We start from the raw sequence: 27,816 nt of genomic DNA on the forward strand, positions 1-27,816 counted from the left end.
GACGATTATGTTGCAGAATCCACATTAAGGACGGTTATCATTTTTTTTATTCACCAGATGACTTATACAGGGTGAGTCACCTAACATGACCGCTGGATGTATTTCGTAAACCACATCAAATACTGACGAATCGATTCCACAGACCGAACGTGAGGAGAGGGGCTAGTGTAATTGGTTAGTACAAACCATAAAAAAATGCACGGAACTACGTTTTTTTAACATTAACCTACGTTTTTTTAAGTGGAACGCCGTTAGTTTTGTTAGCACATCTGAACATTTAACAAATACGTAATCAGTGCCGTTTGTTGCATTGTACAATGTTAATTACATCCGGAGATATTGTAACCTAAAGTTGACGCTTGAGTACCACTCCTCCGCTGTTCGATCGTGTGTATCGGAGAGCACTGAATTACGTAGGGACCCAAAGGGAACGGTGATGGACCTTAGGTACAGAAGAGACTGGAACAGCACATTACGTCCATTTGCTAACACCTTTGTATTGGTCTTTTTCACTGACGCACACGTACATTACCATGAGGGATGAGGTACACGTACACACGTGGTTTCCGTTTTCAGTTACGGAGTGGAACAGACTGTGTCCCGACACGCCAGGCCAATAGATGTTCAATGTGGTGGCCATCATTTGCTGCATACTATTGCACTCTCTGGCGTAATGAATGTCATACACGCCGTTGTACATCTGGTGTAATGTTGCAGCAGGCTGCCACAATACCTTGTTTCATATCTTCTGGGATTGTAGGCACATCACGGTACACATTCTCCTTTAACGTACCCCACAGAGAGAAGTCCAGAGGTGTAAGATCAGGAGAACGGGCTGGCCAATTTATGCGTCCTCCACGTCCTATGAAACGCCCGTCGAACATCCTGGCAAGGGTCAGCCTAGTGTTAATTACGGAATGTGCAGGTGCACCACCATGCTGATACCACGTACGTTGACGCGTTTCCAGTGGGACATTTTCGAGAAACGTTGGCAAATCATTCTGTAGAAACGCGATGTATGTTGCAGCTGTTTGGGCCCCTGCAATGAAGTGAGGACCAATGAGGTGGTCACCAATGATTCCGCACCATACATTTACAGTCCACGGTCGCTGTCGCTCTACCTGTATGAGCCAGCGAGGATTGTCCACGGACCAGTAATGCATGTTCCGTAGATTCACTGCCGCGTGGTTTGTGAAACCCGCTTCATCGGTAAACAGGTAGAACTGCAACACAGTCTCTGTTAATGCCCATTGACAGAATTTCACTCGATGATTAAAGTCGTCACCATGTAATTGCTGATGTAACGACACATGAAACGGGTGAAAGCGGTGACTATGCAGTATGCACATGACACTACTTTGACTCAGTCCACCGGCTCTCGCAATGTCGCGTGTACTCATGTGTGGGTTCATGGCAACAGCAGCTAACACACCAACTGCACCCGCTTCTCCTCTGACGGGCCTGTTACGGAGCCGTTTGCGTGCTACGACCATAACCTGTTGCATACAGTTGGCGGTAGATGTTTTGCAATGTGCGGCACGTTGGATGCTCTCTGTCCGGGTGCCGTTCAGCATACACCCTGCAGCCTTCAGCCGCATTTCGTCGGCACTCGCCATAGATGAATATCATATCCGCCTTTTCAGCGTTCGAATACACCATGGTCACAGTTCCTACAACACGACACTATCACAGACGTCTGGTAACACGGTGTACTACAGTTGGTCGGCGTGCGGAGACGAATGCAGAATAACAATAGCAGCAAGCGCTACATGCGGACACTGCGACAGCTAGACCAAACCACAACAGTGCACTACAGCCACATTCGTAAACACGGTCGTCATCGTAAACATGTCCCTGCAGATGCTGCTCGCCGACCGTGGCCCGTGTTTGTTACAACACGCAAGCGTCAACTTTAGGTTACAACATCTCCGGATGTAATTAACATTTTACAATGCAACAAACGGCACTGATTACGTATTTGTTAAATGTTCAGATGTGCTAACAAAACTAACGTGGTTCCATTTAAAAAACGTAGGTTTGTGTTAAAAAACATACTTCCGTGAATTTTTGTATGGTTTTTATTAAACAATTACACTAGCCCCTCTCCTCACGTTCGGTCTGTGGAATCGGTTCGTCAGTATTTGATGTGGTTTACGAAATATATCCAGCGGTAACGTTAGATAACTCACCCTGTATATAAAAGACTGCTCTCTAAATAAGTCTTTACATTGTTTCCGATAGTTGTGAGGCCCACATTGTGGTAATTTTATGGTTTTACACTTCACTGACGGCTGAGATTCCACTGTTCCGATATCTACATCTACATACATACTACACAACCCACCATACGGTGCGTGGCGGACGGTACCTCGTACCACAAGTCTCATCTTCTCTCCCTGTTCCACTCCCAAAGAGAACGAGGGAAAAATCATTGCCTATAGGCCTCTGTACGAGCCCTAATCTCTCTAATCTTATCTCTGTCGTCTATCCGCGAAATACAAGTTGGCGGCAGTAAAAGTGTACTGCAGTCAGCCTCAGATGTTAGTTCTCTAAATTTCCTCAGTAGCGATTCACGAAAAGAACACCTTCTTTCCTCCAGAGACTCCCACCCGAGTTCCTGAAACATTTCTGTAACACTCGCATGGTGATCAGACCTAGCAGTAACAAATCTAGCAGCCCGCCTCTGAATTACTTCTATGTCCTCCCTTAATCCGACCTGACAGCGATCCCAAACGCTCGAACAGTACTCAAGAACAGGTCGTAGATTAACAACATCTTCCCATAATTCTACCAATGAAACGAAGACGACTATCCGCCTTCCCCCCAACTGCCATGACATGCTTGTCCCACTTCATATCGCTCGGGAATGTTACTACCAAATATTTAATGGACGTGACTGTGTCAAACGCTACACTACTAATGGAGTATTCAAACATTACGGGATTCTTTTTCCCATTCATTTGCATTGATTTACACTTATCTATATTTTGAGTTAGCTGCCATTCTTTACACCAATCACAAATCCTGTCGAAGTCATCTTGTATCCTACTACAGTCACTCAACGACGATACCTTCCCGTACACCACAGCATCATCAGCAAACAGCCGCACATTGCTATCCACCCTATCCAAAAGTTCATTTATGTAGATAGAAAAAACAGCGGACCTACCACACTTCCCCGGGGCACTCCAGATGATAGCTTCACCTCCGATGAACACTCACGATCGAGGACAACGTGTTGTTGTTGTGGTCTTCAGTCCTGAGACTGGTTTGATGCTGCTCTCCATGCTACTCTATTCTGTACAAGCTTCTTCATTTCCCAGTACCTACTGCAGCCTACATCTTTCTGAATCTGTTAGTGTATTCATCTCCTGGTCTCCCTCTACGATTTTTACCCTCCACACTGCCTTCCAATACTAAATTGGTGATCCCGTTATGCCTCAGAATATGCTCTACCAAACGATCCCTTCTTCTAGTCAAGTTGTGCCACAAATTTCTCTTCTCCCCAATTCTATTCAGCACCTCCCCATTAGTTATGTGATCTACCCATCTAATCTTCAACATTCTTCTGTAGCACCACATTTCGAAAGCTTCTATTCTCTTCTTGTCTAAACTATTTATCGTCCACTTTCCACTTCCATACATGGCTACACTCCATACATTTACTTTCAGAAATGACTTCCTGACATTTAAATCTGTACTCGACGTTAACAAATTTTTCTTATTCAGAAACGCTTTCCTTGCCATTGCCAGTCTACATTTTATATCCTCTCTACTTTGCCCATCACCAGTTATTTTGCTCCCCAAATAGCAATACTCCTTTACTACTTTAAGTATCTCATTTCCTAATCTAATTCCCTCAGCATCACTCGACTTAATTCGACTACATTCCATTACCCTCGTTTTGCTTTTGTTGATGTTCATCTTATATGCTCCTTTCAAGACACTGTCCATTCCGTTCTACTGCTCTTCCAAGTCCTTTGCTGTCTCTGACAGAATTGCAGTGTCATCGGCGAACCTCAAAGTTTTTATTTTTTCTCCATGGATTTTAATGCCTACTCCGAATTTTTCTTTGTTTCCTTTACTGCTTGCTCAACATACAGATTGAATAACATCGGGGATAGGCTACAACTCTGTCCCACTCCCTTTCCAACCACTGCTTCCCTTTCATGCCCCTCGATCTTATAAGTGCCATCTGGTTTCTGTACAAATAGTACATAGCCTTTCGCTCCCTGTATTTTACCCCTGCCACCTTTAGAATTTGAAAGAGAGTATTCCAGACAACATTATCAAAAGCTTTATCTAAGTCTACAAATGCTAGAAACGTAGGTTTGTCTTTCCTTAATCCTTCTTCTAAGATAAGTCGTAAGGTCAGTATTGCCTCACCAGACGGTAGAGTTTTGTCAGGACTAGCTCTCCCCAGGACTCTCAGTAGTTCTAATGGAATGTTGTATATTCCTGGGGCCTTGTTTTGACTCAGGTCTTTCAGTGCTCTGTCAAACTCTTCACGCAGTATTGTATCTCCCATTTCATTTTCATCTACATCCTCTTCCATTTCTATTATATTGTCCTCAAGTTCATCGCCCTTGTATAGACCATCTATATACTCCTTCCACCTTTCTGCTTTCCCTTCTTTACTTAGAACTTCCATCTGAGCTCTTGATATTCATACAAGTGGCTCTCATTTCTCCAAAGGTCTCTTTAATTTTCCTGTAGGCAGTATCTATCTTGCCCCTAGTGAGATAAGCCTCTACATCCTTACATTTGTACTCTACCCATCCCTGCCTAGCCATTTTACCCTTCCTGTCGATCTCATTTTTGAGACGTTTGTATTCCTTTTTGCTTGTTTCATTTACTGCATTTTTATATATTCTCCTTTTATCAATTAAATTCAATATTTCTTCTGTTACCCATGGATTTCTACTAGCCCTCGTCTTTTTACCTACTTCATCCTCTGCTGCCTTCTTCATTACTTATGTGATCTACCCATCTAATCTTCAGCATTCTTCTGTAGCACCACATTTCGAAAGCTTCTATTCTCTTCTTGTCCAAACTATTTATCGTCCATGTTTCACTTCCATACATGGCTATACACCATACAAATACTTTCACAAACGACTTCCTGACATTTAAATCTATACTCGATGTTAACAAATTTCTCTTCTTCATAAACGCTTACCTTGTCATTGCCAGTACAGATTTTATATCCTCTCTGCTTCGACCATCATTAGTTATTTTGCTCCCCAAGTATCAAAACTCCTTTACTACTTTAAGTGTCTCATTTCCTAATCTAATTCCCTCAGCATCACTCGACTTAATTCGACTACATTCCATTACCCTCGTTTTGCTTTTGTTGATGTTCATCTTATATGCTCCTTTCAGGACACTGTCCATTCCGTTCTACTGCTCTTCCAAGTCCTTTGCTGTCTCTGACAGAATTACAATGTCATCGGCGAACCTCAAAGTTTTTATTTCTTCTCCATGGATTTTAATACCTACTCCGAACTTTTCTTTTGTTTCCTTTATTGCTTTCTCAATATATGAGTGAATAACATCGGGGAGAGGCTACAACCCTGTCTCACTCCATTTCCAACCACTGATTCCCTTTCATACCCCTCGACTCTTATAACTGCCATCTGGTTTCTGTACAAAACTGTAAATAGCCTTTCGCTCCCTGTATTTTACCTCTGCCACATTCAGAATTTGAAAGAGAGTATTCCAGTCAACATTGTCAAAATCTTTCTCTAAGTCTACAAATCCTAGAAACGTAGGTTTGCCTTTCCTTAATCTTTCTTCTAATGTAAGTCGTAGGGTCTGTATTGCCTCACGTGTTCCAATATTTCTACGGAATCCAAACTGATCTTCCCCGACGTCAGCTTCTATCAGTTTTTCCTTTCGTCTGTAAAGAATTCGCGTTAATATTTTGCAGCCGTGACTTATTAAATTGATAGTTCGGTAACTTTCATATCTGTCAACACCTGCTTTCTTTGGGATTGGAGTAATTATGTTCTTCTTGAAGTCTGAGGGTACTTCGCCTGTCTCATACATCTTGCTCACCAGTAGTTGTAATGGAATGTTGTCTACTCCAGGGGCCTTGTTTGGATTCAGGTCTTTCAGTGCTATGTCAAACTCTTTACGCAGTATCACATCTCCAATTTCATCTTATCTACATCCTCTTCCATTTCCATAATATTGTCCTCAAGTACATCGCCTTTGTATAGACCATCTATATACTCCTTTCATCTTTCTGCTTTCCCTTCTTTGCTTAGAACTGAGTTTCCATCAAAGCTCTTGATATTCATGCAAGTGGTTCTCCTATCTCCAAAGGTCTCTTTAATTTTCCTGTAAGCAGTATCTATCTTACCCCTAGTGAGATAAGCCTCTGCATCCTTACACTTGTCCTCTAGCCATCCCTGCTTAGCCATTTTGCACTTCCTGTCGATCTCATTTTTGAGACGTTTGTATTCCTTTTTGCCTGCTTCATTTACTGCATTTTTATATTTTCTCCTTTCATCAATTAAATTCAATATTTCTTCTGTTATCCAAAGGTTTCTCCTAGCCCTCATCTTTTTATCTATTTGATACTCTGCTGCTTTCACTATTTCATCCCTCAAAATTACCCATTCTTCTTCTACTGTATTTCTTTCCCCCATTACTGTCAATTGTTCCCTTATGCTCTCCGTGAAACTCTGTACAACCTCTGGTTCTTTCAGATTACCCAAGTCCCAGCTCCTTAAATTCCCACCATTTTGCAGTTTCTTCAGTTTTAATTTTTAATCTACAGGTCATAACCAACAGATTGTGGTGAGATTCCACATCTGCCCCTGGAAATGTCTTACAATTTAAAGCCCGGTTCCTAAATCTCTGTCTTACCATTATATAGTCTATATGATACCTTTTAGTATCTCTAGGGGTCTTCCATGTATACAACCTTCTTTCATTATGCTTGAACCAAGTGTTACCTATGATGAAGTTATGTTCTGCGCAAAATTCTACCAGGCGGCTCCCCCTTTCATTTCGTAGCCCCAATCCATATTCACCTACTATGTTTCCTTCTCTCCCTTTTCCTACTGACGAATTCCAGTCACCCATGACTATTAAATTTTCGTCTCCCTTCACTAACAGAATAATTTCTTTTATCTCATCATACATTTCATCAATTTCTTCGTCATCTGCGGAGCTAGTTGGTATATAAACTTGTACTACTGTTGTAGGCGTGGGCTTCGTAACTATCTTGGCCACAATAATGCGTTCGCTATGCTGTTTGTAGTAGCTTACCCGTACTCCTATTTTTTTATTCATTATTAAACCTACACCTGCATTACTCTTATTTGATTTTGTATTTATAACCCTGTATTCACCTGACCAAAAGTCTTGTTCCTCCTTCCACCGAACTTCACTAAATCCCATCATATCTAACTTTAACCTATCCATTTCCCTTTTTAAATTTTCTAACCTACCTGCCCAATTAAGGGATCTGACATTCCACGCTCCGATCCGTAGAACGCCAGTTTTCTTTCTCCTGATAATAACGTCCTCTTGAGCAGTCCCCGCCCGGAGATCCGAATGGAGGACTATTTTACCTCCGGAATATTTTATCCAAGAGGACGCCATCATCATTTAATCATACAGTAGAGCTGCATGCCCTCGGGATAAATTACGGCTGTAGTTTCCCCTTGCTTTCAGCCGTTCGCAGTACCAGAACAGCAAGGCCATTTTCGTTAGTGTTACAAGGCCAGATCAGTCAATCATCCAGACTGTTGCCCCTGCAACTACTGAATAGGCTGCTGCCCCGTCTTCAGGAACAACACGTTTGTCTGGCCTCTCAACAGACACCCCTCCGTTGTGGTTGCACCTACGGTACGGCTAACTGTATCGTTGAGGCACGCAAGCCTCCCCACCAACGGCAAGGTCCATGGTTCATTGGGTGGGGGGGGGGGGGGGGGGGGGGGGGGTGGGGGGGGCGGGGAGGGGGGGGCTGCGGAGGACAACGTACTGGGTTCTATTTCATATTTTGTTCGACATTATCTAATTCCGTACATTCTGTCCCGTTATCAACTATCCCTGAAAATTCAACAAAATCAATAGAATGTAAGATACGTAATTAAGTCTATAGATTTTGTTGTTGTCACTACTACTGAGTATGTTTGTACCTGTCTGTATGCCTTTCGTCATACTTAAGAGGAAATAGCCCACACCTTTTCGTTTCATTCAAGGGTCATAAAACAAAACACCAAAATTTTATTCGAAAATTAATTTGTGCAAAGGATGAAAACTTTGCTTTCAGAAATTTAATTTCGTCTGTTTCCACCATTACTTCACATCGCGTATAACGCACATAGAGCAGTGTTATACACATGCAGAAATATCGACTAGTAATTATAAATGCAAGCATTGTATGTAATGAAACTGACTATGATGACATGGTTTTCTGCAGTAGCATCTATAGTCTGTAGTGACCTAGTATATTTTTGTTTGCCATAATTTTTGTACCATCTTTCTCTGTTTTCTCTGAAAGCGAATGTTGCTTGTGGTAGGTCTTGTATTGAGAAACCACTTGCACCTATGGTGGCCCAAGAAAGCTCATAGTCGTCTGTCAGTTCTATAGTGACAATCAGATTCGCTGTTATTTCAGTAGTTCAATGATAGTTCGATATGTGCATGCAGACCACTCCATTCCGTCTTCATAAAACGATTGTTTTAGTGCGAAAGATTACTTGCGTAATGTTACTGAATTATAATGTAGTACCTCCTCTCGTAAATATCATGACCTGTATTGTAGCGTGAAAAGATTGATTTAATGCTGTGTGTTGCGCTCGTTCGTGGAAGGATAGTTTAGAAACCGTATAGATGATTGTTTATGAGCCTGCCCCAGAAACGTGACTAGTCACTGTAAATGATGGATGTATGATAACTGTTTATCTGGTTTTGTGAAGTGTTGTGAATAGTCCCCGAGTTGAGGAGCCTGCATAACTATAAACAGAGCATCACAGTAAACAACAGTGCAGGCAGTACCTTGTGCATTAGATATGATGAGAGGCTGTGCTTGCTTAACTTTAACGAATAACAATAACAGAAACCCTAGCATAATAATACAGTCGCAGAACATCAGGGAGTTATTCCAGACAGAGTAAAAAAAAATTACTGTTTATGCAACGTGAAATGCGATTCTTCAATTACGCGATCATGTCCTGACAATGATCAGTCATCTGATGGTATGACTCGACCTGCTTGTCTGAAAGGTAACACGCGGGACGAATTACGAAGCCAGCTGCGTCTGACAGATGTCGGTACCGACTGCCGTCGGAACATTGCGCAGAACTTGTTGACATGCACGTGCAGTACATAGTAATATGGATAAGATGGTGTCAGGGATCTGATCTGCTTCCCTTACTCATTCACTTTTTAATTGCTAATTACACTTTACTACCTTAAATATTTTTCCGAGTATTTATCCCAGCGGTATTGGCCATGGTAAATGTAGTCACCCCCTTTCTTCGTGTGCTTGGGGCGTGTAGCACCAAGCATACGTTTGTCTCCGTCTTTCAGTCGTCTTCTCCTCGTCATGAGCTGGACTCTACTGCTTGAGGAACAGTAACCTCAGAGTGTATTTAAATACCGCTAACGGACAAGCAACTGCTATACTTTTTTGCGAGATGCATTTCTGTGAATGGTTTTCTCTGTTTCATTTTAAGGAATAGATTCTCCGTATCTGCTGACTGCACTTGTAGAATTGCACTGCACTTTGGTCGAGTGTTCAGAGTACTGCATAGATGGTGACTTAAAGATTGATGTAAGTGATGGACAGTTTTCCTTTCCCCTCCTTTCTTGCAAACAGCGTCTGATGTATGTACAACATGATGGAATTTACCAATTACGGAAAATGGGTACTTTGGGGGACTGAGATGCTTTACTTTTCTTATAAAGTGATAACCACAGGAAGGAAGTGCGGATAATGAGTTTAAGTTTGCGAGATTTCGTTCTATTAATTTTCGCAAATTGTCTCGAATCTATACCGGAAAGAAACTTGATTTATGTGAACTTAACTTGGTTTTTAGACATGTGGTTGCCTTCTCTGAGTAATCAGTCTTTCTGCTTCCGTGCATATCTGATTCAGAGAATTTCATCTGTAATCTCTGTTTTACTTGCCTGAATGGGCCATTGTCTGACTATTTACAAATTTTTTATAGTAGTCCGTGGAAGATTGACCTATCTGACAGCAGCAGTACTCCATAGAAGTTTATCTTGAATTGTGCTTCTTTCTTCTTCACTTTGGTGCATGCACAGTTTACTTAATTTTACGTTTTCATGGAGCACCACGTTTCAAGTACTTAGCTTCCCGTTATGAGATCGCAGTCAGAAAATTAATGTCCCTGCAAATGGACATTTTTGTTTTGAAACAGTGGTTTTTTAACTTGATTTCTATTGTATCAATCCACCTAGGGTACACAGAATTCTAGCTTAATGCCACATATGGCTTGCCAATAATAATTATAACGTGTGATTTGTTTACATCACTGAACAGAGGGAGCCATAAAGGAGCTCAAAACGTATTTTTTTTCTTTGGTTAATCTCAGTAACTTTTAACAAAGAAGTGAACTGTGTGCATAGAGGATGTTGTATTGAAACTGTGAGAAATAAATAAACAACAGAGTAGCTTCTAAACTCTTACTTTCGTATATAAATGTGAAGTGCCATCCACCGCTAAATATGTGAAGCTTGAATTGTACAAGGCTCTGGCCAAAACCGAGAGCTTTTTTCGTATATCTGTTTGTATAGTTGTAGTATCATGTATGGAAACCACACTTCTTGTTGTTCGAACTGCGTTGTGGAGCAGAAGTAAGAGCATTCCGTCATAGATACAGAACTTCAAATAAAGAGAACCATTTCCATAATCCTGTCGCAACAGTTCTCGTATCAGTACGTGTGGCAGGGAAGTGTACGTCTGGGTGATAAACGAGGTCCTTTTCCAAATGGTTTGCTGAAGTTTCTGTTTGGTTTGATTATAGCTATCGACATATAATAGCTACCTTAAGTTTCTCAAGATGGTAAAAGGCATCTGTTCCAACAGGTCCGACGTATACCTGATTGAAAGCACATATACCTGATGTTTTATTATATGATGTAGTTACGGTGTACAGGCAAGTATATTAAGGCAATCTACTTTTCTTCAGATACACATAAGTCTAGTTTTATGTTGTTTGCTTTTAATCTCTTCCTCACCAGACCTGATCTCTTTAAATGATTAAAACAATCACAGAAATGTTCCAGATAACTTTTCTCGCTTGCTTTACGACACACCAACGTCAAACGTAATGAAAAGATCAAAAAGTAAAGTATAAATTCTTTTGCAGTTTTTCCATGACCGATAAACGGAAAACTCGTGGTTTCTTTATCTCTATAGGCATTACTTATGTATGGAGATAATTTGTTGTTATGGTCTTCAGTCCTGAGACTGGTTAGATGCAGCTCTCCATGCTACTCTATCCTGTGCAAGCTTCTTCATCTCCCAGTACCTACTGCAGCCTACATCCTTCTGAATCTGCTTAGTGTATTCATCTCTTGGTCTCCCTTACGATTTTTACCCTCGACGCTCCGCTTCAACGCTAAATTGATGATCGCTTGATGCCACAGAACACGTCCTACTAACCGATCCCTGATTCTAGTCAAGTTGTGCCACAGATTTCTCTTCTCCCCAATTGCATTCAATACTTCTTCATTACTTATGTGATCTACCAATCTAATCTTCAGCATTCTTCTGTAGCACCACATTTCGAAAGCTTCTATTCTCTTCTTGTTCAAACTATTTATCGTCCATGTTTCACTTCCATACATGGCTATACACCATACAAATACTTTCACAAACGACTTCCTGACATTTAAATCTATACTCTATGTTAACAAATTTCTCTTCTTCAGAAACGCTTACCTTGTCATAGCCAGTATAGATTTTATATCCTCTCTGCTTCGACCATCATTAGTTATTTTGCTCCCCAAGTATCAAATCTCCTTTACTAGTTTAAGTGTCTCATTTCCTAATCTAATTCCCCAGCAACACCTGACGTAATTCGACTACATTCCGTTATCCCCGTTTTGCTTTCGTTGATGTTCATTTTATACCCTCCTTTACTACTGACATTCCATAAATACTTGAACTCCATTTCAATATAAGAAACAATTTGTTATGAAATCTGAAAGCACATTTCGTTTCTCGATTTTCGCTGATCTCACTGTGTCAGATAAACTGTGAGACAAATAAGTGAGGATATTGGTATAAAAACATACCATATTCATACCTTGCTACTCCGTTTTGATGACCGCATTCTTCAAGTCCCACTTAGATTTATTGTTGATTTCTATTAAATATAATATTTCACTTTCTTTTGTGTAAATCGTATCAATTTATCCAATAGAGAAGTTGTCAAAAATATTTTTTTTCTATTTTCATTTATTTCTGTTTACGTTATGTTATCCAGACACTAGGCATCCGCAAACATGGGATATAGGACTTGTCTGACGAAAGAATATAACGGCAATTAGACATGATTAAAAATTAATAATTCCTGCTTTGGGATCAAAAATTAATAGTGAAGAGAGTGTTGGTATAAAACATCGCTGAGATAAAATTATAGAGTTAATATTTGTCAGTTTAATATCAGAAAGCTTTTCACACGAGCTTTTTACAAATATTAATGAGTCAGGTAAGCACCTATTACTCTCGTTGTAATAGTTTCGCACACAGAAAAACGAATCACCGGAATGGTGAGTAGGAAACGTCCTTCACTGATTCTTGCTAATTAACAATTTATGAGAAGAAGAATGGAATCTCTCGACTCTAAGTTCCACGGTCCAGCCACGTTAATGTGAGCATCGCGTAATTTCGACGTCAACTCGCAATAACCACTCACAGGTGGAAGGTGGCACCCTTAGCAGTAGAGAGTATACAGAAGATGACGGCGGAGGATAGGGTGGAGGTGGGGCGGGATAACAGTGCAGTCATGGCCCTAATGCGGAAACAGAGTGCTTTATCTGATATCCAATGATCATTGGCTTTTGAGCCACAGGTAATAGCAGTTTCGAAACTGCCGGTACAAGGTTCTGGCCTGACCTTACGAAGAACCCTTGTATTACCCTCCAGGTTTCCTTTAGTGGTGCTTGCGTATGTGTAAGACACCAGTATGTGTTCCCATTCACTATGAATACCATGGCTCAAGGTTCCTATCCCACCGCCCCCCTCCCAAGAATCTTGACCACAGTGTCCACGAAATTTGCAAGGTAGACGCTACTCAGTTTGCAATGCGAAAAATCTCTTTATGTTGTTTATATTGTGTCCTGATGAACCATGGGGCATTTTATTTAACTCTGTGCCATGCACGGACTTCTAGGCAAAAGTTAACTATACTTACAAGAATACATTGTATACTGAAGTTTCTTAATCCACTATATAAAGGGTTCAAAATTGGTTCTATGTCATTAACACACTGACAAAAAGAAATCCATGTAGAGTAATGAAATTCCTGGACTGCATCTACATCTACATCTACATTTATTCTCCGCAAGCCACCCAATGGTGTGTGGCGGAGGGCACTTTACATGCCACTGTCATTACGTCCGCCAAGCGGTTCTAGGCGCTTCAGTCTGGAACCGCGTGACCACTACGGTCGCAGGTTCGAATCCTGCCTGGGGCATGGATATGTGTGATGTTCTTAGGTTAGTTATGTTTAGGTAGTTCTAAGCTCTAGGGGACTGATGACCTCAAATGTTAAGTTCCATAGTGCTTAGAGCCACTTGAACCATTTTTTGTCATTACGTCCCTTTCCTGTTCCAGTCGCGTATGGTTCGCGGGAAGAACGACTGCCGGAGAGCCTCCGTGATCGCTGGAATCTCTCTAATTTTACATTCGTGATCTCCTCGGAAGGTGTAAGTAGGTGGAATCAATATATTCGAAGCCTCATCCACAAACGCACCCTCTCGAAACCTGGCCAGCAAGCTACACCGCGATGCAGAGCGCCTCTCTTGCAGACTCTGCCACTTGAGTTTGCTCAACATCTCCGTAATGCTATCATGCTTACCAAATAACCCTGTGACGAAACGCGCCGCTCTTCTTTGGATCTTCTCTATCTCCTCCGTCAACCCGACCTGGTACGGATCCCACACTGATGAGCAATATTCAAGTATAGGTCGAACGAGTGTTTTGTAAGCCACCTCCTTTGCTGATGGACTACATTGTCTAAGGACTCTCCCAATGAATGTCAACCTGTCACCCGCCTTACCAACAATTAATTTTATGTGATAATTCCACTTCAAATCGTTCCGTGCGCATACTCCCAGATATTTTACAGAAGTAACTGCTACCAGTGTTTGTTCCGCTATCATATATTCATACAATAAAGGATCCTTCTTTCTATGTATTCGGAATACATTACATTTGCCTATGTTAAGGGTCAGTTGTGACTCCCTACACCAAGTGCCTATTCCCTCCAGATCTTCCTACATTTCGCTGCAGTTTTCTAATACTGCAACTTCTATGTATACTGTTTGTGTACGTAACACTGCAAGATCGCACGTTAATGTAAGCATGAGGTAAACCATTGTAAATGTGAAATGTTAGAGTATTAACAACCACTGTAGCCGTTGGAATGTTGAATGCAAGCACGCAAACATGCATGCATTGTGTTGTATAGGCACTGGATATCAGTCTGTGGGATGCAGTTCCTGCTGCAATTGGTCACTCAACACAGGGACGGTTAATGTTGTTTGTGGATGATACTGGAGTTGTCGTCCCATAATGTCCCATATACGCTTGAATGGGGAAACATCAGGTGATCGAGTAGTCCACGGTAACATGTCGAAGCTTTGCAAGCATGTTAGGTTACAACAGCGCTATGTGGACGAGCGTTATTCTGTTGGAAAACACCCCCTCGAGTGATGTTCATGAATGACAGCACAACTGATCGAATCACGGGACTGACGTGCAAACTAGCAGTGAGGGTGCCATGGACAACCAGTACAGCGCTCCTCTTGTCATACGAAATTCCATCCCAGACCATAACTCCAGGTACAGCCTGAGGGTGCCAAGGACATGCAGTACAGCGCTCCTCTTATCATACGAAATTCCATCCCAGACCACAACTCCAGGTACAGCCTGAGGGTGCTATGGACATCCAGTACAGCGCTCCTCTTGTCATACGAATTTCCATCCCAGACCATAACTCGAGGTACAGGTCCAGTGTGTCTAGTACACAGACAGGTTGGTTGCAGGTCTTCTGATGGCCTCCTTCCAACCAACACATGGCCATCACTGGCACCGATAATCAACCAGCTGTCATCAGAAAACACAACAGACCTCCAGCTCTCGGATGACACTACTGAAGTCTAAAATGGTGATGGTTTGTGGTAAATGGGATTCATGCGAAGGGCCGTCTGGCTAGGAACCGCCCTTATACTAATCGATTTGTAACAGTTCGATGTCTCACAGTGGAGTCAAATGTTGCTCTGATTGCTGCCACAGACGCAGTACAATGCACCAGAGCCTTAAGCCGCACGTTGTGGTCTTCCCTCTCTGTCATGCCACATGGCCGCCTGGAGTCCTGTGTCCTTGCAACCATGCATTCTTGTGACCACCACTGATAGTTATCATGTACAGTGGCCACTTTCCTGCCATATATTTCTCAGCAGTATCGCAGAAGGATCATCCTGATTCTCTTAGAACCTCGTGCAGACTCAACTGGGTGTTGAAAATGGCCTCCATTGGATTCTTGACTAACATCAGCCCACCCCGTCCAATTTCAAAGTTAACTGACGCTCATAGCCGTTATAGCGTGCAATTGAGGCACGCCTGATTTGCATCCTCATGTTGACGCTACTAGCGCTGCTTTTACGCAATTGGCGCTAAGCTGCAATAGACGTTATCTTTCAGTCGTAGAAACACGCTGCCAACTTCCATTTATATCCCACAGCTCCTCCTTGCTATTGCAATTTTCTTCTGTCAGTGTATTACTTCAATATAATCTCTGCCAGTAAGAGGGTTTTGTCGCAGCCTAGACATCTCTAATCCTATTTACGTTAACTGCCGTCGTCCAATAAAAGAAAAATAAGATAATTGTCCACTCTTACATCAAGATGGGGATACTCTCAAGTTCTTTTTATCCGGTTTATAATGGGCTTTGCCCCTGCACATATACGCAATGGATGTACGAGTGCAAGTTGTAGAAGCGTGGTTGACGATGATGGTAAGACCACCACTTGCAATAAGCGGAAAATCTTAAATATGAAAAGAGAGGGATGGTATTAATAGGAAAGAAGAGACTATGAAACTTAGCGACATATGGTCAGTAGCCATGTAGAATCGCTAAATAGCTTTTTATCTTTGACAAGATAACAATCGATAGTTACGGTTTGTCTCTCACAAGAATCATTTCCATTTATAGCGCTTTTTCCTGGCCACGCCACCTTTTCTACAGTATACCTGTCACTTTCAGACATCCGACCCTTCAGTCAGCAATACTCAACAGAGGAGCAAAGCCTCTGGCGATGTCCAACGCAGTCCTGGACGAAACGTTAGGAGTAGAAGAGTTTACCAACAGCAATTGATCCAGTTGTAATCCGTTGATGTTGTGGTTGTATGATATTACGTTTCTTTCTTTCGTAAAATGCACATATTTACAATTCACATCCTTTAAAGAAGCCTGGCTACCTTCATAACGCTGTTAAATATTATGAAGGTATTACTGAACATTTGTGTAACTTCTTTCATTTAGTATTGCTTACAGATAACTGCATCATCTACCAAAAGTCTATTACTACTATCAATATCGCCTGTAAGATCATTAATACACAACATAAACAACAAAGGTGCCAACACTTCCATGGGTTCAGTTGAAATAACTTCTACATCTACAAGACTGTTGAGAATGGCTGTGATGTGGGGTCTGTGTGGGACATGGTCAAATGGGGTGTGCCCCAGGGATCAGTGTTGGGGCCACTCCTGTTTCTTATTTATATAAATGATATGCCCTCTACTATTACAGGTAATTCTAAAACATTTCTGTTTGCTGATGACACTATCTAGATCGTAAAGGATGTTGTGTGTTTCAAATAGTGCAGCTTATGATATAAGTTAATGGCTTGTAGGAAATAAATTAACCCCATATCAAAGATTCAGTTTCTACAGTTGCTAACACAAAATTCAACAAGACCCGACGTTATAATTTCACAGAATGGGTGTATGATTAGTGAAACTGAACATTTCAAAATTCTACCTGTTCAAATAGATAGTAAACTGTTGTGGAAAGCCCACATTCAGGATCTTCTTCAAAGACTTAATGCTGCCATTTTTACTATTCAAACAGTATCTGAAGGAAGTGATCGTTCAACAAGAAAATTGGTCTACTTTGCTTATTTTCATTCGCTTATGTTATACCGTATTATATTTTGGGGTAACTCGTCCCATTCTCAAAGGATATTTTTGAAAATAAGAGTTCAGGCAATACGTGGTGTAAGCTGGTGAACCTCTTGTCAACCCCTGTTCACTAGTGTGGCTATTATGACATTGGTCTTCTACTTTCTGTATTCTTTACTGTCTTTTCTTGTTAACAATATCACCTTATTTACAAGAATTAGCAGCTTTCACTCTGTTGATACATGGCAGAAATCCAATCTGCATTTGGTTTACATTTCCATAACTCTTGTCCAGAAAGGTGTGCATTATACTACTGATTACATTTTAAATAATCTACCACAAGAATTCAAAAATCTTAACAGTAATCCAATCGCTATCAAACCGAAACTGAGGAATTTCCGCATGGGTCAATCCTTCTATTCTGCCGAGGAGATTCTTGAAAAATTAAGCTCATTCCTATGTTATATTGCTGACTGATTTAAACTTATGGCTTGAATTTTTTGAGTTCATAAGCATTTTATTTTATCTGTTATTACTTTACGTTGTAATTTCGTATACTGACAAGTTACATGACCTTGGAGATTGGCTGCTCAATTTGGTCCTACGGAACTAGACGTGTAAATAAGTAAATAAAAATCTGTCGATAACTCTCTGTCGAGGATAACATGTAGTGTGCGCCATGTCAAAAAATTGGAAATTTTTTGGTATGGTTTCATGGGACCAAACTGCAGAGGTCATCGGTCCCTAAGCTTCCACACTAGTTAATCTAACTTGAACTAACTTACACTAAGGACAACACACACACACACACACACACACCTATGCCCGCGCTAGGACTCGAACCTCGGACGGGAGGAGCCATGAGGACTGTGACAAAGCGCTTGAGACCTCGCGACTACCTCCCGCGGCGCATCCTGTCAAGAAATCACAAATGCACACTCAAATGTCGCCTGGTCTACCAACGATTACGATAAGTGTAGCTTAGGCACCAACTGAACTGCTTCAGGGAAGTCAGAAAATACTACAGCTATCTGACCGCCTTGATTCATGACTTTCAGGATGTCATGGGAAAAAAGTACGTGTAGGGTTTCACAGGATTGAAGGTTGCAGAATCCATGGTCGGTGACATGGAGGAGGTGATTCTGTATGTCAAAACTATTCTGAGACCAGGCCGGGTGATCTCCGCTGCCTGATAGCCGACCGTTTGTGGCATGGTGCCAGACAGACCGGCCGGCTACCAGAAATGATGCATGGCGGCAGGAAGCCCGCCATTCACGGCATGTGCAGCTCCGGAAGACCCAGGCCGCCCCACATTCGGCCACAGTTACTAACACGCTGGAGGCTTTTGGCTAATAATCCGACTAAAGGACGATCACTGTCAAAATAAGAAACTGATTGTATCTGTACTTTCGGCAACAGGTGTCGATCAACGGTGCTTCAAGTAGTCTGATGAAAATCAGAGGAGATTGAGAGGGGTTCGAGGATGGTAGAGGACAAAATGGTTCAAATGGCTCTGAGCACTATGGGACTCAACATCTGAGGTCATCAGCCCCATAGAACTTAGAACTACTTAAACCTAACTAACCTAAGGACATCACACATATCCATGCCCCAGGCAGGATTCGAACCTGCGACCGTAGCAGTCGTGCGGTTCCAGACTGAAGCGCCAAGCACCACTCGACCACCGCGGCCGGCCGGTAGAGGACATCATCACCACCGTCTCCACCTGCCCGCTCCCCCTACCCTGTGGAACAACACTACCTAGGGAAATCGTTTATATCAATTTTTAAAGTTCTCGGCTATCGTTATGTTTTAGCTGCTTTTAAGTGTAAATGTGACAAACTACACAACAAATACCATAGAATATTTAGAAATAAGAATTTCATGTGTATTACAAGAATACAAATAAGTGACATTTATATTAGTGACAGACTAGCGTTCAGGATACTGGTAGAGACTGGAAGGTAAATCACTCATGTAAAAAGGGATCAATGAGAGAGAACTACCCAGGTAATATTGCTGCCAGTAATCTATCGTTTGTGCATACAGTATTAGGAGGGGTTTTAATAAACGCATTGTGCATTGTACTAATTGATAGATCAGACCAGGAGGCACATTATGGTGTGAAACATCATGCACAAGTGATACTTACCATTGTTAATGGCTTGTCAGTTAAGTGTGATGCTATATTAAGCAATAGCGACTATACTGTTACAACCATTGCTCACAGTTTAGAGTGCTCGCTAAAACTTGGAGAGAGAGGAATTTACGTATTAGCAGTTTCAGTTCCAGTTATCTTATCAGTCAGAGCTTTTCAGTCACATTCTCTCTCTCTCTCTCTCTCTCTCTCTCTCTTTCTCTTTCTCTCACTCTCTCTCCCTCACACACACAGACACATACACACACGTACATACACAGAGGGGGAGAGGGGGAGGGAGAGGGGGAGAATAGGGAGTAGAGTGGTGTATGGGTGAGGGAGGGAGAGGGGGAGATAGGGGAAGGGGTGGTGTATGGGAGAGGGAGGGAGAGGGGGAGATAGGGGAAGGGGTGACACAGAGAGGGGTCACAGGAAGAGGGTGAGGAAGATGGGGGAACGGAGAGAGAGAAACTATAGAGCTAAGATGGCAAAAAAATACTGGTTCGTTGCAAAGTGATTGAGGATAGGAAGTGCCAACACGTTAAATTTATTTCTACTGCGTAGGGAAAGCAAAATCAGTCACATTGTTTTCAATTTCATTAATAGCCATATCTTTTTAAGGCATCTTTAATTTAAAAGGTATCTTACTTCCCTTACAAAAATAAAACTTTCGCATGAAATTCGGCCGGCCGGTGTGGCCGAACGGTTCTAGGCGCTTATGTCTGGAACCACGCGACCGCAACGGTCGTAGGTTCGAACCCTATCTCGGGCATGGATGTGTGTGATGTCCTTAGGTTAGTTAGGTTTAAGTAGTTCTACATTCTAGGGGACTGATGACCTCAGATGTTAAGTCCCATAGCGCTCAGAGCCAGCCATGAAATTTGTGTATGATAAGTTACAAATTCTTCTATAAAAGTATTATTTCTTAATATAACAGCATGGAAAACGTTGTGTTTTAAGCGTTATTGTGACACATTCGAGTTGTTGAACAATGTCTCTATGAGCGAACACATTTGGCACAGAATTCTTTTATGTATTCTCGAGAAGTATTAGGTTTCTTCAACCAAACTACTTCAGACATACAATGGTTAACAGTTTAGATATCTGATTTGTAAAACTATGAACATAGCTGGTGTATCGAAGATCTCCATATTCATTATCAGTGTACCCCTGTGAGAACTTGCACTGTTCATCAACAGGGAGGCAGGTTCAAATGGTTCAAATGGCTCTGAGCACTATGGGACTCAACTGCTGTGGTCATGAGTCCCCTAGAACTTTGAACTACTTAAACCTAACTAACCTAAGGACATCACACACATCCATGCCCGAGGCAGGATTCGAACCTGCGACCGTAGCAGTCGTGCGGTTCCAGACTGAAGCGCCAAGCACCACTCGACCACCGCGGCCGGCCGGTAGAGGACATCATCACCACCGTCTCCACCTGCCCGCTCGCTCCACCTGCCACTGCGCGCCTAGAACCGCTCGGCCACCGCGGCCGGCAGGGAGGCAGGGAGTGAACGAGAACTGTGTGCATTGTTACCAGATTTCGGATGATGTCAAGTACTGTCGGCAGATTTATTTGTTAGGTAGAAATGGTGGGAAATAGAAATTTTGGCGAGAAATGGAAATTTTTGCCAGAAACTGAATGTTTACGTGAAATTCACAAATTAGTGCAGTAATGCTAGTCGGTTTCCCTCCAGTCCTATGATATCATAGTGGAAATATGGCTGTTGTCCCAAGTAAAAATCTGTGGGAAATTCAAAAATCCAAGAAGAGACAGCTCTAGAAAGTTAGAATAGAAGGTGATGATCCAGCCTGGGACAAGGGCATTCTGGATCATTTCTAGGACGTCAGATTGCGAGACGATGGATCTGAGTATTGGAACAGGCTTAGTATAATGTCAGAATCCAAAATGGCTGATCTGAAATACTGGCACAGGCTTTATGATGGCAGATTTGCTGGGTTTTCCCTCGAAGACAAATGATGCTTGTTTATCCGTCAGGTCCAAGCCTGTTATTCTGGAACAGGTGCAAGATTATCCCCCTCTCCATTCTGTAACAGTTACAGTGAAAGGGTGCAGTACCGCCCGACATTGGAAATAGGTACAACATTCTTCGTGATTCTTGTCAGAACAACATATTTTTTGTAATAATAACTCAATTTCACTTACTACACCGAAGCCGGATACCAGTGTAGGAAAGAATGACAATTTATTTATTTAATTGATCACATGTACACTCCCACAAAATAGATCCCTACATCCAATTTGGTGAGATCTGTTAAATGAATGAATGTGTGGTCGTCTGCTAACCGAAGATACTGAATGTGAATATATGATCATCTTTGAGACGATCCTTTGGTCACCTTTGGTGGAACCAAAGAGACGAAATTAACCGAAGCTTTGAGCGCCTGAAATGTGGCTGACCAATATGGTAGCAAGGTGCTACCCCACTTTGGCAGAGGTGCGAGATGACCTTAAGAACAGTCACGTTTTCAGCATTCTGGCGCTGGATCTTGTGTTGGTAAAACCTGTCTTAGGTGTGCTCCGTAAATACAAAAGAGTGGAAAGAATGGTATGCATGTGGAATACTTAAGGGTAGTTTGGAATAGTAATTCCTCTATTTCAGGAACTTTTGTGGGGAGAATTAAATGTCAGGCAGGTAATATTAAGGGGATCGTAGTAATCTTCGGAAGTGACCAACGGTCACAATGAAACCACGTGTAGCAATAAGTTGAAATACTTCCGAGTGCTAAAGTTAAGATGAATTACTGGCGTGTGTACTAGAAGTTGGAAATATTTAAGAAATGGCGTGTGCAGGACTTGAAATTAGAGACGAGTACTTCCACGTGGAGAGTACTGTGTGAGTCTCAATCTGCGTGTGAGACAAAGGATAAAGATAAGTACTCGTCCATGGTATCAGTTGAGGACTCACGTGTGTGACGAATATGTTCTTAATATTACTTTGCGTGTTGTGTTTCCTTGTGACGCTTGATTCAAACTATAATACTCTGAGAGTCAAATCAGCCGTCTATCCAGCAACGCCACTCGGCTTGCATTGCACAGGAAGACGTGCATATATCCTCCAGAGTTCATAGTAGGAAAAATAAGTCACGAAGTGTGGCAGTGTCGTGTGAAACTGGGATGAATACTAATGAAGTAGGGAAGCTGAAAGTGATGTGATTATAACGTTGTGACTATTCCTTGTGTTGTATTCCATGTTGCCAGCATGATGCATTTCATGTAATTTAAGTACGTGTGGCTTGCATGGGAGAGTAGCAAGATAGGTTCAGAGGCAGTGTGTTATGCATGTTCCTTTTTATACCACTCGGTCTGGAGTAAAGTTTCGTGATGATGGTTGTGAGAGTCGAAGTGTGAGATATAGCAAAAGATCCACTATCCTATCCAGAAGGTGCACTGTACTGTTATATAATTACGAGACCACAAGATAGAGAATCACCAATGTAAAGCCATGCCCATTGGGCGGAGTTTCTCATGTTTCATTGTTGTAGAAAATGTACTGGTGTGTTTAGGTTATAGAATTTATCGGAATAAAAAAGATAGTGAAAAGAAAAAGATTGGTGGCATTTTCCTTCGAATAGTATGTTGTCATGATATCCAGAATTTATCATGTGTGCGCCATTCATATTCAGTGCGATGGCCACGTGTTGATCAAAGCCGTTAAGTAAGAAAGAATATGTGGTATTGCCAGTGCGTAGTGAACAGTCAGAGTTGTGTAAATTACTAATAGTCAGACGTGCGTTTCCGCATCCGTTGCGTAATATTCAAACAGGAGAATAATTTGTAACTTAATTATGAGTAATAGAGCTCATGTTACTTGATAAATAAGAATGAATCCACTCGCTTGGCAGACCACTCATCTTGCAGGCCTGACTGCTTGATGCCACAGTATGAGCAAGGCATATATGTGCCTCTGAACGGGACAAAATGTGTGTTTTCCCCATACTGTCTGACAGATGGTTGATGCCAGCTTTTTGACCTACTTAATGTGTTACCCAAGCTATTGTTCACTCAGAGGTGTATTCTAGGGCTGCAGACCTGTAATACTAGGACACTTAGTGTGACGTAAGAGTACAAGATCCTAGAACAAAGGGAAGTAACCTGTGTGCTAGAACACACTCAGTCCTCTAGAGACATGTAAGGCTAGTCAGGTCACTTTTTATATGTGTGGAATTCCATCCTGCCTATCACAAGTTAAGCAGTTACCCTTTTACGTAATAGTTTAAACAATTAAGTTTGTTGCTGACTTAGGTTACGTTCCACTCAGTCTCGCATTACCATATTACATTCTGCTACACCATCAGCTGGCAGTCACAGCGGTGACAGCTGGCCATGTTCGCACTGACAAATGCAGGGCCACATCGGGCAATTAAGCCATGAGCACCGAGTCCTACACACGCTGGAGACATGTCACTATCCACCAGTGGCAGCTCTGTGCACAGAGACACCACACATTTACTGTCAATTCAGTTAGCAAATCCAGAGTGGAAGACAGACGTTCTGGTTGGTTGGTTGGTTGGTTGGTTTGTGGGGGTTAAAGGGACCAGACTGCTACGGTCATCGGTCCCTTTTCCAAATCCTAAAAACACCCACAGAGAATAAAAACGATCAACAGACGATAAGACAGACGACACAGAACAAGTAGACAAAGACCAGACAAGACGAATTAAAATCACACAGAGTGTGACGGTCGTTGGCCGACCATACAAACAAAAAGGGAAAAGCCAACCACCGAGAAACACATGAAAAAAAAAAATCAGACAAATCGTAGGCCATCGGCCAGAATCAACACAAAAACTCACACACTTGCATTAAGCGATAAAATCCCCCTGCCCGAATAAAACGCAGAACTATGTCAGCTATGGAAGAGTCGTCAGATAAAAGCGCAGAGAGCGTATCAGGCAGCGCAAAAGTCTGCCTGAGCACTCCAACAGAATATGGACCACCGTCAAGGACGCCCCACAACGACAAAGAGGGGGATCCTCACGACACAGTAAATAACTGCGTGAGTCGGGTGTGGCCAATGCGGAGCCGACAAAGGACGACTGATTCCCTGCGGTTGGCTCGCACGGATGACCGCCACACTGTAGTCGTCTCCTTGATACGGCGGAGTTAGTTTGGTACGGGCAGGTTGCGCCAATCAGTGTCCCATAAATCGAAAACTTTGCGGCGTAATAGTGCCCGCAAATCAGTCGCCGGGAGGCCAATCTCCAGAGATGGTGCACTAGTGGCCTCTTTCGCCAGGCAGTCAACAGTTTCATTTCCGGGTACCCCAACATGGCCCGGGGTCCAAACAAAGACCACAGATCTGCCGCAACGGGCAAGAGTATGCAGGGACTCCTGGATAGCCCTCACCAGACGATAACGAGGGAAACACTGGTGGAGAGCTCGTAAACCACTCAGGGAATCGCTACAGATAACGAAGGACTCACCTGAGCAGGAGCGGATATACCCTAGGACACGAAAGATGGCGACCAGCTCAGCAGTGTAAACACTGCAGCCAGCCGGCAACGAACGTTGTTCAGAATGGTCCCCTATAGATAGCGAAAAACCGACACGACCAGCAACCATCGAACCGTCGGTATAGACAACGCTAGAGCCCTGATACGTGGCCAGGATGGAATAAAAGTGGCGTCGAAAGGCCTCCGGAGGGACTGAGTCCTTCGGGCCCTGTGCCAAGTTGAGCCGAAGGCAAGGGCGAGGCACACACCATGGGGGTGTACGCAGGGGGGACCGGAATGGAGGTGGTACAGGGAAACACCCAAGCCCATAGAGAAGCTGTCTGACGCGTACGGCGATCGGACAACCCGACCGGGGCCTACGTTCTGGCAGACGGACGACTGACTGCGGGAACAGGACACGATAATTAGGATGCCCGGGCAAGCTAAACACATGGGCAGCATAAGCAGCCAATAATTGTTGGCGTCGTAACCGCAGTGGAGGGACACCTGCCTTCACAAGTATGCTGTCCACAGGGCTGGTCCGGAAGGCACCAGTGGCAAGGCGTATCCCGCTGTGGAGGATTGGGTCCAGCAGCCGCAACGCAGATGGGGATTCTGAGCCATAAGCCAGACTCCCATAGTCCAGACGGGACTGCATTAACGCCTGGTAAAGCCGTAGGAGAGTAGATCGGTCGGCGCCCCACCTGGTGTGGCTCAGGCATCGCAGAGCATTAAGATGCCGACAACACGGCTGTTTAAGCTGCCAAATATGAGGCAGCCAAGTCAACCGGGCATCAAAAACCACCCCCAAAAACCTATGTAACTCCACCACTGTAAGAAGCTCGCTGTCAAGATAAAGCCGCGGCTCCGGGAGAACAGTGCGTCGCCGGCAGAAATGCATAACGCAGGTCTTGGCTGCCGAAAACTGAAAACCATGCGCTACAGCCCAAGACTGCGCCTTGCGGATTGCGCCCTTTAGCTGACGTTCAGCAGCTGCAATGCCAGTAGAACTGTAGTAAAGGCAGAAGTCGTCAGCATACAGGGAAGCGGAGACAGAATTTCCCACGGCCGCAGCGAGCCCGTTAATGGCTATTAAAAACAGACACTTAGAACAGAACCCTGTGGCACACCGTTCTCCTGGACTTGGGAGGAACTATATGAGGCCGCGACGTGCACGCGGAAGGTATGATATGACAGAAAATTGCGGATATAGATCGGCAGAGGGCCCCGAAGGCCCCATCCACGAAGCGTAGAAAGGATGTGATGACGCCATGTCGTATCATATGCCTTCCGAATGTCGAAAAAGACAGCGACCAGATGCTGACGGCGGGCAAAGGCAGTACGGATGGCCGACTCCAGGCTCACCAGATTGTCGGCGGCGGAACGGCCTTTATGGAACCCACCCTGAGACGGAGCCAGAAGGCCTCGAGACTCCAGTACCCAATTCAAGCGCCGGCTCACCATCCGTTCAAGCAACTTGCAAAGAACGTTGGTGAGGCTAATAGGACGGTAGCTGTCCACCTCCAAAGGGTTCTTCCCCCGTTTCAGAATGGGGACAACAAGAGATTTCCCGCCATTGCGACGGAAACTCACCCTCGACCCAAATGCGGTTGTAAAGGTCGAGGTGGCGTCGCTGGCAGTCCACTGAAAGGTATTTCAGCATCTGAGAGTGGATGCTACCTGGGCCAGGAGCGGTATCAGGACAAGCGGTGAGGGCACTGCGGAATTCCCACTCACTGAATGGAACATTGTACAATTCAGGATGGTGGGTGCGAAAAGAAAGACTCCGACGCTCTATCCGCTCTTTAATAGAGCGGAAGCCCAGGGGGTAGTTGGCAGAAGCGGAATTCAGAGCAAAGTGCTCTTCCAAGCGGTTTGCAATGACGTCGGAGTGAGTACAAACTGCTCGACTCAGTGAGAGCGCAGGGACGCTGACAGGGGTCCGATAGCAATAGAGGCGGCGAATCTTGGCCCAGACCTGCGATGGAGTGACATGGAGGCCAATGGTGGACACATACCTCTCCCAGCACTCCTGCTTGCGTTGGCGGATAATTCGGCAGGCTCGCGCACGCAGCCGGTTGAAGGCGATAAGGTGTTCGATTGAGGGATTTCGCGTGTAACTCTGGAGCGCCCGCTGGCGAGCTTTAATTGCTTCAACGATCTCAGGCGACCACCAAGGCATAGTCCGCCGCCGAGGGGACCCAGAAGAACGGGGAATGGCAGATTCGGCGGCAGTAACGATGCCGGTGGTGACCGATTGAACCACTGCATCAATGTCATCACTAGAGAGAGGCTCAATAGCGGCAGTGGAGGAAAACAAGTCCCAGTCAGCCTTATTCAGAGCCCATCTGCCAGGGCGCCCAGAAGACCGACGCTGTGGCACTGACAGAAAGATCGGAAAATGGTCACTACAACATAGGTCGTCATGCACTCTCCATTGGACAGACGGTAAGAGGATAGGGCTACAGATCGAAAGGTCAATGGCGGAGTATGGGCCACGTGCCACACTGAAGTGTATGAAGGCACCATCATTTAATATCGAGAGATCGAGCTGCGCCAATAAATGCTCAACGATGGCGCCTCGACCTGTTGCCACCGACGCACCCCACAGATGGTTATGGGCGTTAAAGTCGCCCAGTAACAAGAAAGGTGGCGGCAATTGGGCTATTAGAGCAGCCAGGACATGCTGCGCGACATCACCATCCGGTGGAAGGTAAAGACTGCAGACGGTAACAGCCTGTGGCATCCATCCCCGAACAGCGACAGCCTCTAAAGGTGTTTGGAGAGGTGCAGACTCGCTGTGAATAGAGTTCAGGAC

At 43.6% G+C, this 27,816-nt stretch overlaps 1 protein-coding gene across 1 annotated transcript in view; it reads left to right on the top strand.

Moving 5' to 3' along the window:
- Nucleotides 1-27,816, top strand: part of LOC126282317 (zinc finger protein interacting with ribonucleoprotein K-like) — a 147,448-nt gene that overhangs the window by 85,945 nt on the left and 33,687 nt on the right. The gene's annotated exons all lie outside the window — the stretch shown is intronic.

Source organism: Schistocerca gregaria, chromosome 7 (genome assembly GCF_023897955.1).
Source record: "Schistocerca gregaria isolate iqSchGreg1 chromosome 7, iqSchGreg1.2, whole genome shotgun sequence".
Classification (NCBI taxonomy): Eukaryota; Metazoa; Arthropoda; class Insecta; order Orthoptera; family Acrididae; genus Schistocerca; species Schistocerca gregaria.